The sequence below is a fragment of the Ambystoma mexicanum genome, chromosome 6q (genome assembly GCF_040938575.1).
Source record: "Ambystoma mexicanum isolate Mex_15411 chromosome 6q, UKY_AmexF1_1, whole genome shotgun sequence".
Taxonomy (NCBI): domain Eukaryota; kingdom Metazoa; phylum Chordata; class Amphibia; order Caudata; family Ambystomatidae; genus Ambystoma; species Ambystoma mexicanum.
In genome coordinates, this window is record NC_090937.1 from 1,066,504,492 (window position 1) to 1,066,523,922 (window position 19,431).

The window sequence follows — 19,431 nt, forward strand, 5'->3', positions numbered from 1 at the left end:
GGTGCACTAATAACCTCTCTAAACCAACCCACAACAGAGATTTATTCCTCAAGTTAGACAGAAAGGGCATCAATGATGTAAGAGAGAGGGAAGAAGGAGAAGACTGGGAAGAGAAAGAAAAGGAACAAGAAAGATCATACAAAGAGGGGAAGGAAAATGAGAGGAAGTGAAAGAAAGAATGAAGAAGGTATGAGGAACAAAAGAAAGAGAGGATAGAGGAGAAGAAATGCAGTGAAATAAAAGCCCAGAGAATGAAAGAATGTAGGTTGCAAAGAAGAGAAAAAGGAGATGAAGAGCAGGGAGGAGGAAATGAGAAAGAGCAGGGAACAAAAAGATGACGAGATAGACTATCTTGCTAACTGATGCGTGGTGCCAGTTGATTCATGAGAACAGTGGGAAGAAGAGAGAGGATCAAAACTGCCTTGTAGGGAATTGCAGGGAATACCAAGAATACAGACATGGGCTGACTAGCAAGAGACGGAAGATAGAGGGAAAAGGACAAGGGATTTATATAGGCAAATAACAGATAAGGATGGTTATAAAAATAAGGGTAACATCGAATAATCTCTATTAGAAGGAGCAGGAAGGTGATTGGATGAGATAATGATAGACAAGAATAAAGCACCATCCTTGAGTGGGTTAGATCTTGATAACGAAAGGGAACAAAATTAAAAATCACAGAGAAAGTGTGCATGTGGGTTTTTGATAGACCCAGCATAGAGAAAGGGATAAAATGGTCAGACTTAGAAGACCCTAAAGAGAAAACACTGGAAACCAACACCATATTCTGAACAGCCACCAGCACGATTGTGCAGTGCAGCGGATATATCCCCGCCATATGTGAGCAGGCTAAGGTTGCTGCCAGGATAAAGACAAATGGGTGAAACCAGCCTCACCTGGAAAACAAGAAGTGTAGATGGATATGATTACGGGAGAAGGTAGACCTAATTCATATTATGAGAGAAAGTGGGAGGACGACCACAATATATACCGTAACCACATGAAGACAACTTAAAATGTAAATTGCCTAGTCTGATTGTAGGTGCAGGAAAATGGATTCATGAGTTAGATAGGACAGTGGGAATGACCTTAGCAGTATGATATGATATGATATGATAGTTTATTTATATAGCCCCTATACACAATGTGTTTCAAAGCGCTTCAAGGCAAGGGAGGGAACAAGGGAAAATACAATGACATTCTTACAGGCCATGAACAGTAAGGATGTGAAATCAACTATCGTACTCGACCAGACGAAATTTCAGATAGTGCAAGAGCTAAGACATAGATAAGGAAGGGAGGGGAAGAGTGGGAAGGAAATGGAAACAGACAGGCGACTACCGTACTAAGCCTGGCAACATTTCTGGTAGAACCGGAGAAAAACAAGAGGTGAGGGAGAGGGGTGCAGAAAGGTAGGGGAGGAACAAAACAAACAACTATCATACTAGGCCTGACAACATTTCAGATAGTGCTGGTGGGGAGGAAAAAAACAGTAAGGGGAGGGGGGAGGAGACAGACGAGGTTGCTATCATACTAGGTCCAGGGGCAATTCTGATAGAGTAAGTGCATAGAAGAAAGTAAGTGTATGAGATTGGAAAATGGGAGAAGGTAAAGGAGGAGAGAACAGAGAGTTAGCAGTAAAAAGAGTGGAGAAGCAAGAGGTGAGAGTGAATACAATTGCAGAAGTCAGTAGTAACACATCATGTTGCAAGCCAGCCAGGATACAAGATGAAGATGGGAACAGCATGATTCAGGGCCAACATGAGTACAAGATGCAAAGGACGTCCAGCAGGAGAGTTGAGAAAGGGTGACGCACCGTGAATGAATGAAGTCCATAAAAGTCAAATCCAGCATTGGCCACAAGACGGTGATGGTGAAACCGGAATTTATCAGGACAGACTCCTGCAGAAGTACGCTTGAGGGAGGTGAGGGGGGAGCAGGGTAGAAGACTCAAGCAAAACAGGCACTAGGTGACGTAAAAGGCGTGGGTGTCTCAGAGTGTTTGGTGATTGCAGTGAAGATGGACTGCTACACTGCTACATTGTGTCTGACTACTGAAAGAGTATTTATTTTTATTCCAGGGGTCCACCTACAAAACCATCTGGCGTGGCGGAGTGTCTGAGAGTTTTTGGTGTTTGGCGGAGGGCGAGGAGACCACCAAAGAGGATCATTACTTAGCTATTAGTGGCAAAAGCTTCTGCAAAATGATTGGAGTGTGGTCGGGGGTGGAAAAAGGTGGAAGGTGTCCCTTTACAGGATGCTACCAACCTCTACCTTTGGCTACCCTTGAGGCACAGCAAAATGGCAGATGACTGCCTGAAAGAAGGTGAGTCTAGTGAGTCTAATGGGAGATTAAGTTTTAGTGAACCACAGAGAAGCACAGACTGCCTAGATTCCACGGGAAGTAGAGGGGGCAAATTACAGCTTCTACTGTGGCATATAGCAAGGACTCAAAAAAGTCTGATGCTTTAGAAAACACAGACTCTGTAATGAAAAAATTAGATCTAGCGTCAGCTATTCATGCAAAGGAAAAGATTAAGCTGACAGTGGACCGCTCAGGAGCAGTAACATTATCTGAAAGGATTGGCTTGCGGACCCTTGCTTCTAACAGGGAGGACCTTTTATCACAACAGAACTGCAAGTGGGAGTAAAAGCCTGAGGGCTGGAAACTTTGCCCCACGGAAAACCTACTCCAAAACTGAAAATGGTATGAAATACATTTACCGTAGGAGCGGGTTGGCCTATTACAAATTACAAGTTCTCTTACCGTAAAATATTACTGTAGATAAAATCAAGTTCACCCCGCCACCAAAATCTGTGGTGGGTGAACACCTCAAAGGTCCAGGATGACATCCTTCTAGAACAGCAAACTCAATTGCAGCCCGCACATCTTGCATGAAAGACAAAACAAATGTAGTTACAACCGCAGGAGCCACCCATAGGAGTACACCTAGAAATCAAGAAGACATGGATAGGGAAGTAGAGATAAAACAAAAGAAGATTCAACAATGGCGCCTGTGCTATCAAAAGAAGTCTCTACAGCAAAGAGTTACTTAATTATGACAGCACTTTAACGGCAGTTATTGTTCCCACGCCTAATGATCAATCAGGCGACACACCAGGTAACATACCCTCTCTGCTGGGGAAAACAGTCTGTTGGAGGTGCCGACTACAAAGCCTTCTTACTCGATGTGCATCCCGGCAGGACCTATCAATATTAATGATAGTATTATGGACGAACTGGAAGAAAGTCTAATGCCGGGTCCTGGGGAGGAGTGCAAAGAAGTAGTGGAACTCAATCCACCCCGACATACTTGAATGTGAGGAAAGAATATAATATCTTTACAAACGCAAAATGTGGTGTGAAGGGAATGGAACAACAGGCCCATCACCTGACAATGCTTCAACAGCAGACAATGGGGAAAGATAATAATAAACTGCCCCATAAAAAAAAAATGTTTAAACCAAGATCAAATGGGTCACAGCGGTTTATTTGTAATTTGACCATCCCAGATAACTTTAGTGTTGATCGAAGAGAAGCAGTGCTGATAAGAAAAAATGTTTAAGCCAACCAGCAGAGGCACCACATTCAATCGCGGAACAACATCAGTACACCTCTTTGAATGTGTCCTACGATTAGCTACTGGACCTATCTACATTCACAGAAGCCGAGACAACAGTGGATTTGACACTGATTACTAGCGTGCTTAATAATCGACAACAGCACAGGCTGCATATGTTCTCTCAGACAAATGAAATATTAAGATTGTCGACAAACAATGACACATATGAGTAGAAGTTGGAAGTGGAGATTAACACATCCGTGGAAAAATGTGAAGCCTATGAAAGAGCTAAAAGGAGCATATCCTTTGATGTTTCATCATCGGTTGAGAAGACAATAGTAAATCACCTCATAAGAACAATAAAGAACAAATAGGGGAATAATAAAACAGCTAAAGGGCCTATAAGAATTATGGTCCCACGTAGATCTACTAAAGAAAGTAGTGACCATAGAACACGCTCACTGTCGCCAATCATGAGGTCATCTATAAGGCAATTGCCTGAAAGATTTCACCCAAAGGAGCCTTTGTTTCGAGCCAGAGCACAAGACAAGCAAGACTGGAGTGACAAGAGGAGAGGCTCTAAAGAGTACATTCAAGAAGCTCAGCGCAAAAGAACTGGACACAAAAGGGACAATACGTTCATAAAAACGGTTACCAGTCAATTGGTCGAAAACATTTTCCAACCCACTTTTTTTTCTTTTTTTTTTTTCCCCACACGAAAACCCACAAAACACATATATATAAAAAAAAAAAGAATTCGACCATTTGGCATTCGACCAAATGGTGTCGACCAAATTGCAGTCGACGGTGTCCAGTCAATTGGTCGACAGCAAACTGGTCGACTGCAATTTGGTCGACACCATTTGGTCGAATGCCAAATGGTCGAATTTTTTTTTTTTTATATATATATATATATATGTTTTGTGGGTTTTCGTGTGGGGAAAAAAAATAAAAAAGAAAAAAAAGGGGGTTGGGGGGGACCCCCCAAAAAAAAAACAAAAAAGGGGTAAAAAATAAATAAATAAATAATTCGACCATTTGGCATTCGACCAAATGGTGTCGACCAGTTGTCCTGTCGACCAAATGTTTTCGACCAATTGACTGGGAACCGCAGTCGACCAGTTTGTTGTCGACCAATTGACCGGACACCATAAAAACAATGAAGATTTAATTCTACTAGAATGCATGCTACTTATCAATGATGGCCCGATTTTGAATAAAGCAACCCCACTCAGGCTGATGTGTCAAGTCCAGAATCTGCAGCTAATTTCTTTCACTGATTTACGCACATTATAATTTGTTAATGAAGAAAGTCAGGGTAAGGTGTTAATTCATGTTTCATCAGAGTTCGTTGAGCATTTATTGTTGAGGGAGGCACAGGGCCTATTGCCACTGGGATTTGCTTTGAGATCAGTGATAGACCATCCAGATCTAGGGCCTCACTCACATACCTCAAGAGGATTTGACATTAGAAAAAGAACACTCTGTGCAGGAGATGATGCAGTTAAACAAGCATGGACAGGTTCAACATTAGATCGTACCGAAACACCTAGATAGAGAGACAGCTCACATCACCTGAGGTCCAGAGGGTATGATCACGAGAGATGGAATGGCCCAGGTGACCCAACAGCAACCAGGACAAGGAGATTGTAATTGCATCAGTCTGAACACCCTTGGGGAAGTCAAACCTAAACCTGGAGAAATATGACATTATATGCCTTTAAGAGATTGAATAACAACAACCCTGATATTGGATGGATACATAATTTACTTAAATAAAACCATAAAAGGTTCTAAGGGAAGACCGATGTCAGACCTCCTTTTAGCTGTAAAAAATAGCAGGGGACTAACTGTGGTCACCCAACACCCTTATAATCAAGTTTTAAAAATGTGGATTGAAGGACCTCAGGATAACATCTATACTTGGGCTGTTTTATTTAACCTTTATTGACACCACGAACCAAAGGGGGCTGACAATTTCCAACCAACAATAATGGGGTTGACAGACAAATCTCTTGAAAAATTGTCAGATTTGACTATAATATTATGTGGAGATCTAAATATGTACTGCTTTAACCCATGTAATATACCAATATGTGATGACCAAACAACATTATCACAAGCGGAAAAGAGAGGGTGGACCTGGTGTAGGGAATTGAGATCTAGCAATATCCACATGCTAAATGGACAAACAACGGGGGATATCCCTGCCAGATCAACTTGGAAAAGGAAGGGGAAAAAAAGGGTGTTAGATTACTTATTTGTATCTGAAAATAGATTACCGAAAATTAACTCCCTTCAAGTTATAGAAACTAACCATAGCAACCATAACATCTGAAAATTGACCTGCAATGCCTGGGCGAAGGGTGACGAGTGAGCTATTTCCGGTTGGAGTGCAGATAGCACCTTGCGAAAATAGGCTGCTTATGAACCCAAGTAAAATTGTCTGTTTGACAGAAAGATTTGTCTGCGTAAAGAAAGCATTAAAGAACGACAACTACGATCAGGACTGGAATATACTGGTTTGCTGACAAAATTTGTAATAAGTAGGAAAGCTGGTTTGAAAAACATCTTTTCTCATGCACGTGTTTGATGGACAGGTAGTAATCGAAAAAATAATAGAGGGCTAACGTGCAAGAGTTGAAGAAATCAAAAGATGATGACGTAAAAAAGTATGTGAAAAAGTTGTAGTACCAGTATAGAAACAGGGTGAAATCTAGGAAGCTCTGGCTATTGCAGCAAGATGCCAAAAAGATGTTCATTAGTATACAATCGAAAAACACAAGGGAGATCTTGCATCCGATTAATTCCATGAATACTCACCATCAGCTCATTGGGTAGAATATTTGGCAGCGCTCTTTGACAACAGTAATTAATTATAAGTGAGGTGTGGGGAATTCAATGCCACAGCTAACATAGAATTGTCAATTACGATGGAAAGGGATGATATTAAGGAGCTAATAAAAAAAAGCAACCAGCTGTGGAGCCCCTGGCCCTGATGGGATGACTGTCATGTTGAAAGAAAACACTGACCTTTGGGCTGCATTCTTACTTGAGTTATTCCAACTTGTAAGGAAACCTAAAAAGGCACCGTCCCCATGGAAAACATCTGTAGTAGTCCCGATCTTCAAAAAGGGCGATAGATCTTATCCAAAAAATTATAGGCCTATTGCCCTACATGGTGTATTGGGCAGCTCTACGCAAACCTAGTGTTAAAACATCTTGCGAGGCAGACTATCCATTCAAACAACTTCAACCCCTTGCCGCCAGGATTTGTCAAGGAGATGGGAACATTGTTAAATGTCTTTATAAATAACATCCTGAAAGCGCAAGGAGCAGGTAGGAAAAAAAACATTCTTAGCTTTTATAGATTTATCCAAGATTTTGCCACAATTGACAGAACCCTGTTCTGGGCAAAATTAAAATCATGGAACTGCCCGACTGATGTTGTAGGACCAATCAGAGATTTGCATTTAGATACATCTTTAAAAGTAAGACTAGATGCAAGTGGGTCACTATCAGCACCGATTTCTATTAAAAAAGGACTGGCACCATACCTTTTCAATCTGTTCATTTCAGATCAGCAGAAAAAAATTCAATTAATACGAAGTTTCCCGCTGATGATTGAGGGCGGTCCTCTGAGTAGATTATTATACGCTGATGAGCTGGTGCTGAACGATCAGATGCCAATTGGCCTGCTGCAGCGTTACACTGGAGAAAATGGTTTAAAAATCATGTCTCTGTCTAGAATTTTGATCTTCCAGCCTCCAGGTAACAGGGCGAGGGACCGCTTTTCATGGTATTTGAAAGAACAAAAAACCATTGAAGTAGACACGTTGAAATTCTTGGTCATGCAGCTGAATAATAGCGTCAGAGATGCTCATAGAGAAATGGCCCTACGGAAGAAAGTTACCAATCTGCCGGCTCAGGGTTGTAAAATCTTGAAGACATTTGGGACCACCCTGGCACCGGTCATTTCATCCTATCAAATGAATGTGATGGCAAACTTGACCTACGGCGCAGAATATATATATATATTTTGCTATCAGCAAGTATATGGCCACTGCTAGAAGGGCATTTCCGGAAGAAAGTTTTAAGGCTGCCAAAATCTATTCCAATCCAAGTTATAAGAGCAGAGTTAGGTTTGATATCACTCTATGCGATGGTAACTTGGAAAAGCCTTGTACTATGTACGAAATGCACACAACCGCAATCATTAAGGGGATTTAACATGATTAAATGTGCACTAGAAAAAAATTCAGAGCCAGTGCTCGTTGAATGGAAAACAATTTGCCAGGCAATACTGATCGACCTGAACAACATAGAAGACACTTTAATAGCCAATCCAACAACAGTTAGTTTAAACTGTGGTGCAAGGATTGGATCTTAATGCAACAACAAAGACAAGCTTATAAAATGTATTTACAGGCCACCCCGGAAAATAGAAAGTGGGGCACCACGGCTGGTTATCTAACAAAATTTCCAACTTTGGAATTTATAACACTATGTATGCGTTTTACAATCAATCTATATCCAACAAAAGAAGTAATGCTCTTTCGTGAAATAATAGGAGCAAAATATGTCACCTGCAGGTTATGTAAAAGGAAAACTCTATCGAATCTCCAAAAATTGTGGTTTTATTTTGTTCAGGCAAAACTGATCTGAGAACAACACTGCTGGTTAGATATATTGAGGAGCTTGGACTGATTGAATTGCATCATTTGGACAAAGCATATAATAAAACTACTGTATGTTTGAATGTCATAGTTTTAGCTAAAGGGTTCAAAAAAAATAAAAGGGTTCAAAAGAAATAACTAAGGTGATTGAACCATAGCATTTGAACAAAGTGTATTTCAAAACTACTGTATGTTTGGATTTAAAAGTTTTAGCATTTTTTTAAGTTCTTGGTTTGTGTATTTGGTAAAAGTTTTTCTTTTTTATAAAACCAAATGACTACAACAATAAAAAGAAATTGTTTGAAGACACAAAAAAAAAAAGAAGTCGTACCAGCAGCCATTCTAGGAGAGAAGGCTGATGACATTCAGAGATGTGCAGAGTATGTGAGTGTAACAGCAAAAAAAGACGACACATGACAGAGCGCCATTTAACAGTTGTACAACATATGTATGAGAGTGCTTCAAGTACAGTACCCTGACACATCAGTCATGGGTGAGATTATGACAAGGAAAATGGGCGCGGATGAAGATCCTGTTGCCTTTATTCAAGAGATTCAGGAATGTTGCCATCTTGAGATGAGGGCCAATAGGATAAAACAGTGGCATTATTTTATCATATTTTATGTCAGGGTCAGCCTGAGCCAGTGCAATGGCAGATGAAGAAACAGGTAGGAATGGAAGCAAAGTCATGGCCAGAAATACAGTTGACTATTGTACATCAATGTCAACTATTGCAAGAGAAAAACAAGAAGAAAGCTGAGGGTAGAAAGCAAGAGGAAGCAAAGTTAGTTCCAAATAAATTGTTGAAATTTGCTATACAGGGAGCAGTATTGGCAAGTGGCAAAGGTGTGGTAACACAAGGAACACAGCCAGTGCCGTCAGGCAATATAGGGTATCCTACAAATCAAGGTGGATATCATTTGTGCTTTAATGCAGATGAGGGCTTAAACGGAGGGCACTGCAGAAATGTTGGAATTGTGGGAGAATGGGACATATAGGCCGAACATGTAGAAGTAGAGGGGGCATGCAGCAGAACTGGCAGGTTCCAAGAGGGTGGATGTGCTATTATCCACACTATAATACAGAACTGCAGAAATATTATGCCCAACATCACACATTGAATCAGACACATGTGCCACAAATACAGCAGGCACAGCAAAGTCCAGCACAAGTGCAGATGCCACAAAGGCATCTATAGCAAGTGCCTATACAAACACAGCAAGTATAGATGGAGCAAGCAGTGGCACCACATTGAAATACGAATGCAGGAGTCCCACAAGCATCCACGCCCAGGATAGGGAGCGCGACCGCGGTAGGAGGAAATATTTTGATGGGTACTGGGATGAATTTACATTCACAGTAGGACAGCCCACAGAGCGACCTGATGTGTTCAGTACTATCTATTAAACCGGACCCCCAAGAGGAACCACGGGTGAGTGTAACTATAGGAGGCAAAACATTTTGTTTCTTGTAGGCACTGGAGTGACTCGTTCCTGTGTTTGAGAGGTAAAATACCCAATGTCTGGCATTGTCATGATGGCACAGCGATTCTTTGGGGCCACACATTCCTTTTACTGATGAGTAACCAATTTCTATAGGAGAACATGATTTTTCTATGCCACTATTATTTTCTCGACAGACACCAGTTAACATAATAGGATGCAATCTGATGACAAAATTAAACATGACAATATCTTTCACTGAAAAGGGGAATGTGTGTTCCACTCCAGGAATATATCTCATGAATGTTAGAGTTAATATTGGCGTTTGCAGGCCAGAAAAGCATTACGAGCATTACGAGGGTTTCCCCTGTACCCAGAAGTATTTTTGAATGGAGTAAATGTTCTGCTAACATGGCTCACCAGAATAGTGGGTACAATATTGAGAACACCTATGAAGGGTGAAGAAGGACAGGTAATTCCCTTAGAGTTAGAAGCAGCAGTAGTAAGAGAAGAAAGAGTGGTCTTCGATGGGACAGATGATGATGGAAGAGGATAAAGAGCAGTGATAGCTCTTGGCAAAGGATACAGATTGACAGACTTGACAGACAAGGAATTGTTCAGAGGTGATTATTCAGACAATTAATTAGTATTTTGTATAAGTCTTACTTATTGGATTCAAATGGAGAGTACAGGAATACCTGAGAGAATGCTATTAGTGAAAAAGAAACCGTAATTTTTTCAGGAAGACTTGGAAAAGGTGCCAGGCATCCTGTGGACTAGTAGTCCTTATGATGTAGGTCTACAGAGTGGAGTAGCAGCAGTTAAAATTTAGCTCAATCCAGGAGCTATCTTGCCACAAACTTATTTGCCATATCCCGCATCCAGAGAAGGGGATGAAGGTATGTTTGAAACCATTTCCACTTTAATGCAGCAAGGCATATTGGTGCCATCAAAATCTCCATGTAAGACAGCCATGTACACCGTGAAGAAATCAAAAGGGGGGTCATGGAGATTCATTCAGGATCTCTGCCCCGTCAATAATATTGTCGAAGTAGAGTTTTGCAGCCACATGTAAATATTTTACAGTAATAGATTAAAAAAATGTGTACTTCTCAATTCCCCTTCATGAGTACTCACATTATTTGACCTAATTTTTGTATATAAACCAGCACCTAAAACATAATCAACTTCCTCGGGGGTACTGTGAGTCCCTTGGAATCTGTAATAGGGTCCACCAGATGTTCATAGGTAATGCACATGATGAGAGTGCAATAATTCAGTATGTAGAGGATTTATTGGTGTGCAGCGAGACAGACGAAAGATGCAAAAAAGACTCAGTTCAACTCATGACCATACTAACAGAGAAAGAATATAAGGTAGGCAAAGAGAAGCTACAATATTGTCACAAAGAGGTCCTGTATATACGGTAGTTAATATCTCAAGATGGGAGAAAAGTATCATTTGAGAGAGCAGAGGCAATTCAGAAGACTCCTTAACCAGAGACAGTGAGGGAAATACAACAATTTGTAGGCCTATGTAATGAAACTAGTGGCTGGGTTTTTGATTACAGTACATATATTCAACCACTTTTAAAAGGACTCAAGGAAGCAAAGGTGGGCAAGAACAAGATCAAATGGACTGATGAAATGACTGAGGTATTTGAAGAATTAAAAAAGGCAATTGTACATCCCCTGTGCTAGGAAGCCCAGGATATAATGAAGCGTTTTGTTTTCAGATTCAAATGGAGAGTAAATGACAGCAGACCTCACACAGAAAACAATGTTACGACATGGACACAAACCATTAGCTTAATACAGCAGGATTTTAAACCCAGTAATGAAAGGACATTTCCCCTGTGAACAAGCTTTAGATGCTGCCGCTTTTGTGTTTGAAAATGCTGCAAGTATTACAATGGGGTGTTCAATGACGTTATTTGTCGAGAACTCCTTATTTGCCAGACTAGAGAAACTTAAAAGTACATTGACTACCCAAAGAGCATCAGGATATGAGAACATTCTTTCAAATCCAGTGATTAAAATTGTTAGGTGTGGAATATTGAATCCAGCAATATTTCTAGTGGAATTGATAGGGAAAGAGGATTATGTACATGATTGAAAAAAATACTAAACGTATACTGAGTTTTATGATGATATACCCCATGTTAGAGAAAATGTTCTGGTAAGAGGGGAAGTTTTCTTTATTTATGGTTCTTGAGAAATTGACCAAACAACTGTCAAAAGGCACACTGGGATGGCAGTAGTAAAGTTAAAATAGAATGGTGACTTTGAGGTAGTGACAAGTGAGAGATTGCCTTTGCATTGTTCAGCACAGGCTGAAGAATTAGTGTTGCTAATGGCCACACTGCAGAGATATGAGGATGAGGAAGTGACAGTGTACTCTGACTTTGCCTATGTCATGTGAACTGAACATGCAGGATTGTCATGCTGGAAAAGGAGGGGTTTCCTCAGCGCAAATGGCAAACTAGTGCACCATGCACCACTATTGGATAAGCTTATTAAAGTATTGAAGCTTCCATTGGCAATTGCATTCATGAAGTGTGCAGCCCATACTAAAAGGACAGATTTTAATTCTCATGATAACAAAGTCTCAGATGCTGAAGCAAAAAGGGCAGCATATTCTCCAAACACTTTTGATTTTGAAGTAGAGAGTGTTGAGCAATTGTCAAGACACTGCATGCTGCTGAAAGAAGTTTTTATATGTTAGCTTTTGTACAGTTAATTGACCCACAAGGTTGAACCCCACAGGAAGAACAGGATGTATGGGAAAAAACAGGGATGTTCTTTATCCCCTACTGAGGCTATATGGAGACAAGATAGCACTGGAAAGCCAGTTATGCTTCTAGCATTATTGATGGTGGTGCTGGAGTAGCTTCACTATCCCATGCACACAACAAGGGAGAGTCTTGCTGCCATGAATACAGAGGACTGGTTCTCACAAAATTTATTAGAACATGTGGCACAGTTTATTGTGAACTGTATCGTATGCCATAAGTTAACAGCAGGGCACACCTTAAAAACAGTGAGAGGAGCAATCCAAAGGCCTAATGTTCCTTTTCAGCATGTGCAAATAGTTTACGTGGATATGTTGCAAGTATGCAATGGATACAAGTACATGTTAGTAGTAGTTTGTCCCTTTTCCAGGTGGACCGAGGCTTGTGCTGCCAATTTCCTTGTGCGTGAGGTGTTTCCCAGGTGAGGTGTGTGTGTGTGTGAGGTCCTGCAGTCTGATAATGGCACTCATTTTGTAGACAAGTTATTTGAACAGATAGTCCTTTATTAGTCATAAAACAAAAGTTTACTTCTGGTTATCATCCACAGGCCAATGGTATCTCTGAGAGATTAAACGGGCTTCTTAAAGAAAGAATAGCTACATTAAAAATGACTCTGAATAAGGGGCAGCTGCAATGTCTGTCCCTTGCTTTGTTTGCACTGAGAAACTAGCCAGGTGTAGATCCCCACCTGACTCCCCATGAGTTGGTGACTGGATGTGGCATGAGAATACCTCTTGCTCCTCACACTCAAACCGAAACTGAGGCCCACAGTGTAGCAAAGGCTTTAGGTCATGAGATGCATAATTATTTAACAAATATGGCCACTAGTGTTTCTTTAATTTCTCAACAGATCAAACGTCAGAAGGAAGGGTTGAAGAAGATTGAAGAAGACAGCCAAACCAGCGATCTCAGCAAATTTTTAAAACAGCCTAGTGTGTACTCAGTGGACCAGGTGCTAGCAGAAAGTGTTATCCGCACTTGGCATAAGCCCTGCTTTCAAAGATCACACCTAGTAGAGGAGGTTACACATACAGCAGTTAAATAGAAAAAAAAAACAGAATTGCCTGGCTCCATTTGAATGATGTAAAGGAGAGACCACTAGCCCTCCGACAACTGATGACCGTGAAGCAAGAGGAGAAGTTCCATGGATGACAACAAGAATGGCTACCAAGGTCAAAAACAAAGACTTATCAGAATAAAGAATGTTTTTGAACGTTTTAGTTATCCCCAAGTCCAAAGGAAAATGAACATTGCAGTCATTCCAGAACAATTTTAGTTAGGAAAAAAAGGAATGATGTGCCAGCAACAAAGCGTACATATATAACACTTCATGTTACCCATAATTGTACCATTGCACACATTTCTGTATGCTGTTTAACCTATATTCTCTGATCTCACCCATCTTTTGTAAGGCGACACATGGATGCTATTACATTTTTGGGGAATCCCAAAAACAGCCCTATTATTTTCAGAATTATTATTGCATCTATTCTGCTTTTTTTGTTTGTAAAAAGAAATAATTCATAAAGGTGACCTAAGTGTATATATTGAGAAAAAATAGAATGAGAATGTTCCAGAGTACAAGCAAAATTATACCAGTGAGACGACCAATACGTTCATTTGGATTGATGCTTGTATTATCATTCTCTACTAAGATTTGTCTTTTTTTCCTCATTATAACAGCCTGTTAACAGTTGATTCTTAATAATGCAGATGAAATATTAAGTGATGATACTTGTATGGTTATCCCTAACAAAGGTACAGACAATGTTTGCCCTAATGTTTCTGAACAATTCTTTTGAGCAAAAAGAGATAGAGAAGAAGATAATGAGGACATAAACACATATGTTTATATTTCTGCCCATTTAAAGAATATGTGGTATCAGCTCATGAAGGAGGTGGGGATGAGACCTTCAGAGGAAAGCAGTTATGTGTGTTCTCTCATCCCTTATGCCATGAGCACAGCCAGAACATTTATTACAACAGAAATAGCTGTACACGATGCAAAGTGTCTCAGCCATCTAGCAGCCTGCAAAACAAGAGGGTAATTTGAAGGAAAATGGCCAACTCTAAGATGGCGGTCAAGAAAGACATTACTTTATTTTGATGAATATGTAAAAATGCAGACTATGGAGAAAGATTCATCTTGGGTGAGCCGAATGCTTTTGTACGTACATGGTGTCAGGAATGGAGACCAGATACGAATAATCGAACAAAAACAATTGAATTGTGCAGACAATTGGGAAGTGCCAGGATGTTGGGAATGGCCGCAGATGTTGGTATATGGATGAGTGTCAACCAGCACAGGAAGGAAAGAGGGAATTCTAGCTTGCAGCACACATTTATTGATGACAGCACCAGTGCAGATTGTGCAAATAGTAAATGACGAATGTCTGAAATCCTGCGCCAAGTATTTGAAATTATTGACATGGGTCAAGGATGAAGCAGGACCTGTATCCATATTAGCAATGAAGAATGTCACAATATGTTTTTTTTTAAATGGGGGACTGACTAAAATAGGAGAAAATAAAGAGTGCCAGCAGATAATTGATGTACCAGTAATGAAAAAAGTAACTGCTGGACTGATAGACCACTATTGGGCCTGTGAAACCAAAGCTTCTATCCAGCTGCCAAAGAACAGGGGAGGAATATGTTCTATAGAGATCACACATGTTTCTGCATTGGTAATTCCCCAAAGTGACCTCCACATTGAAAACTTTACGAAAATGGATGAGCATCAAAGAAATAAGAGGTCGATCCACTCCTTCGGCTGAAGAGAGAGAACTATTTCTCAGCAAAATCGATAAAAGCTTATGACAATTTTGCAGATGAGCATACACTATTTGGCAAAACGGAAATTATGTTAACATCTATATTTATGCCAGAACTTCAGACTGCAGTGAATGCCAAGTAATTATAAATCACGAGATGGGAGCTGTTACTAACAATTAACACAACAATAAAAGGATTCAATGCGATTTGAGAAGAATTAAGGGCCATTCGATTGATGACCATCTAGAGCAGGTATGTCTTGAATTTGACTACAACAATGGAAGGTGACATTTACTCCAAGATCAGGCATTCTTGCTGTACATACAAACTTGCTCATGATGGAGAAAAAAGAAACCTAACAGAGGCAATAACGATGTTGTCAAACCTACATACAAAAATGGAAGAAGTAGATGAGATGAGACTAAAGGAGATGACTTGTTCCTGTCCTTGAAGCAATACTAGTGTTGGTGATGCTGGGATTCTGCATTGTGAGAATCAGCAGTGGCTAGTTTCAGAAGACAGCAAAGAAAGCGATTGGAATGAAGATAATGATCGGCATAAATGCTGAAACTGGTGAAAACATCCAGAATGAAATGAGAGCACCACTAGTTAAAATATAAAGGGAAATCTCCTAGCATCCTCAGGAACAAAGTTCTATTACCCTAAGGATCATAAGAAATATATAGGAGGCTGGGTACTCTGCAAACCATCTGGAGAATGCTGCTATATGACTGGCAGCGTGCTTGAACACATACATAATGTAGGTCACCTGAGGGCGGTGTTGAAGATATGGATTCCAAAGAAACCACAATATGAACAGAAGATAGAGAACATTTTGGAGGTGGTTGAAGACTGGACCAGAGGGGGGAATGGATAGAAGCAGATGAGGTAATCTCTAGTGCCCACACCCTCATCCCAATCAGATTGGAAGAACAGTAGGATGACTCTGTGCATGATACCAGGTATTATCCCGAAACTGCATCGAAGATATGAGACTTTTTTCACTCAGACAACCATATCAAATGTACCCTTGCACTGATGAGGTGGAAGAATGTCGACACACACCATTGGACATAGAAGAGCTATAAGTGAAATCAGACCAGAGCAAACTGACATCATGAAGAAAAGGCACTAAGATGCACTGAAAAAATATGTCAATACTTAAAGAATGATAATGTAACTGAAGTAACAAGAGAAACATGTATGCAGAGACAAAGAAATCATATAAACTAAGAAGATTAGTGATAAGAGAAGTAGCAAATGTATATGCACAGAAACACAAGGTAGATGAGAAATGTAGAAGCTTGGTGCTGTAGAAACTATAACATATGGAAAGTGCCCATGATGGAAATAGACAAATCAAGGCTGCATGTTGAAAGATGCTGAATAAACTGTTTCATGCAGGGAAAAAAAGGGAATTTGTTTGGCTGAGACCGGAGATGACACATCAAGAAATAAGCGGAAGGTACAGAGGGAGTCAACAAGGATTAGGTATGAAGGATGGACATATTTCTCTTAGATTAAGCAGAAGCAAAACTATGTGTAAATGCTAAGTATTGAACAATCAAGGATGCAGAAAGCATATGTAAGATGGAGAGACTAAGTCTCCAGAGGCCAAGAGGAGTAATAACACCCAGCATAATTAAATTAAAAAACTGTAAATAAAAGGTAAACATTCTCGAAAACAAGGCCTATTCTTCAAGCTCCAACTGAAAATAGTGATATTCCTACACTCCCTTAAAATTTCCACAGAAGAGAACAATCAGCAAGGTCAGCTACAAAGGAGAAGCCTTGGCTCATGGTCTAACTGATGAGTGATGCTAGGCTAATTGAACAATTTGGGCAGCGCTCTGATGTTGTTCCCCGCCCGGGGGTTTCGTTTTGCCTACGAGCTGCTAACGAGCCGAATGTCCAAGGTTAGAAGACTGACTATGCCCACCAATCATAAGGGGCTATGTAGCAGCATGCTATACAATGTTGCAGAATCCATTTTTATATTCTGTATTATACGGTTTTGAGGTAGTTCAAGGCGTGCCTAGCAGATAAGGGGCAGCCAAAGATGTTATTAAAACTTATACATATTGTAGGTACATGTGTTCCCCTAACCAATCCCTCCCTTTGATAGGTTTCATTATTTGCCATGTAGTATGACATCATAGCTGACGTACATCGAAGTATAAAGTCGTTTTGCAATGGAAAAGTAACTGAGAATGAGTGAGCTGCAATTCGTATGGTCACCAGATTTTCCTACTTTATTGAAGCTGACAATAAAGCAGTACTTTGCCATATTATTTGAGTCTGTCTGGTTATTTGGATCCGAGATCATTTAATATGGTAATTGCGTTCTGCACATGAGATACACCCAAAGGTACTAGTGCATACATCAACTGAGAAGTTCCAGTGCAAATTCCTTCACTCAGTCAATCGTTTTATTGATGGCATTGATTTTTCTTGAAACATTGTGTAGTGCTAGTGCTTTCTCACGGGCCTCTGTTCTAGTTCCTATAGATGTGATCTCATCTCTCAAGGCCTCCATTGATTCTTTTGTTCACATTCTCTCGTAAGCTCCTCAGTGCTAAATTTGAAGCTTGTTGCTACATCAGATTTTAGCTGATACAGGCTTTGGATGTATGCATCCTCGTGAGTGGAGCAGAGTCTGCAGGCTGATGTGCTGTGGTTTCATCTGACTGATATATGGGTTGCTGTCTGTTAAGGGACAGAGCTATTAATTTTCCTCTGAGCTGTCAGAAAGTTGGTACTTGCCCTTTTTGGCCTTGTTACTTCTTTAAGATGGTATTCATGGTGATGTAATACTGAGTGGCAACAACTGTTCTCACAGAACCTTCCTGGGAATTCTACAAGACTATCAGCAGCTCGGGTGACAGGCAGGAGAAGCAAACCCCTCAGATGGGTCACCTTGGATGGGCCCAGGCACTGATCTGCAGTGATCCCACTGTCCAATGTAAGGTCACAGCAGTACCCTCTAAGAATGATGGCATCTCAGAGAGCTTAGAGTGTGGGACATCTCTATCACCCACTCCATGGGGCCAAATGCAGAAGAGGATGCCACTCTGGATCACTATGATATGATATGGCATTTATAACGTGCCTATACACAAGTATTTCAAAGCACTATCACCGAAGCAACAGGGTTCACCCATGATTCAGAAAAGGTGTGCTATCTGGGTGAGCTCAGGCACTGCATTGCAGGCAGAGAATGCCACCCGACTTACTGTTTCCATGCAAGAGGCGAGACATCAGTGGAGTGTCACGAAGACAGCACTTACCCAGAACCTCCGGCAGTAAGGGGGTATTTCAATGATTAGGGCATTGCTATGTCCATTAATGACACTCCCTCTAGGTTCATTGTTATCCAGTTAGTGATGCCAATGTCTCCTTCCATGTTTAAATCCTCACAGGAAGTGTTGGGGCCAGAGGCCACTGTCAGGAACTTTTGTGCATTCTCCACAATCACAAGTCAGTGGGAGTGCAAGAATCACAAGTCAGTGGGAGTGCAAGGGTGTCCGCATCCATGGTACCAAGAAGCTTCTGTTGAATGAGTGGCCACACAGGTTGAACGCACTGCTATCCAGTATTGCCCACATAATCCTCAGGTTACCAGCAGATTGTGCTCTTCCAGTGCCCATATGTTCACCGCAATCATTCTCGCTCTTGCAAGTTTGTTCGGAAATTTGGTTTCTGCTGAGGCTGAGATGCTGAACTCTGCTACAGGTGTCTCAAGGCGAATCCACCCCTGTCCTGGTCCACATCATGCTCAAGCCTTCAAACTTCTCCATCAATTACTGTCACTCATGATAATCACTCCTGTCATTCTTAACATTGCCTGTTTCATTTGGCAAGCGATTGTGAAGCATATGCTAGTACTCCTGATGTGCTCATTGGAAATGGCAGATGTCAGGGGGCAGAATGCAAAAGAAATGGCGACAATCTTCTCTCGGAAAATGGTGCCATCGCCCGCATCACCAGGAAATGTTTGGGCCAACATGGTGCCCATGTGATATCTGTTTCGGGTGAGAACATGATCTACGCAACCAAATGTCACTCTGTTTTACAAATGCCTGTTTTATGCACAGGAGTCGTACGCCACACAATACCATGTCGGTGCGTTAGAGTTGTGTGGCTTTCGAAAGTTATTTCCTCTCGCAGAATGTGTTAGATTTATATGT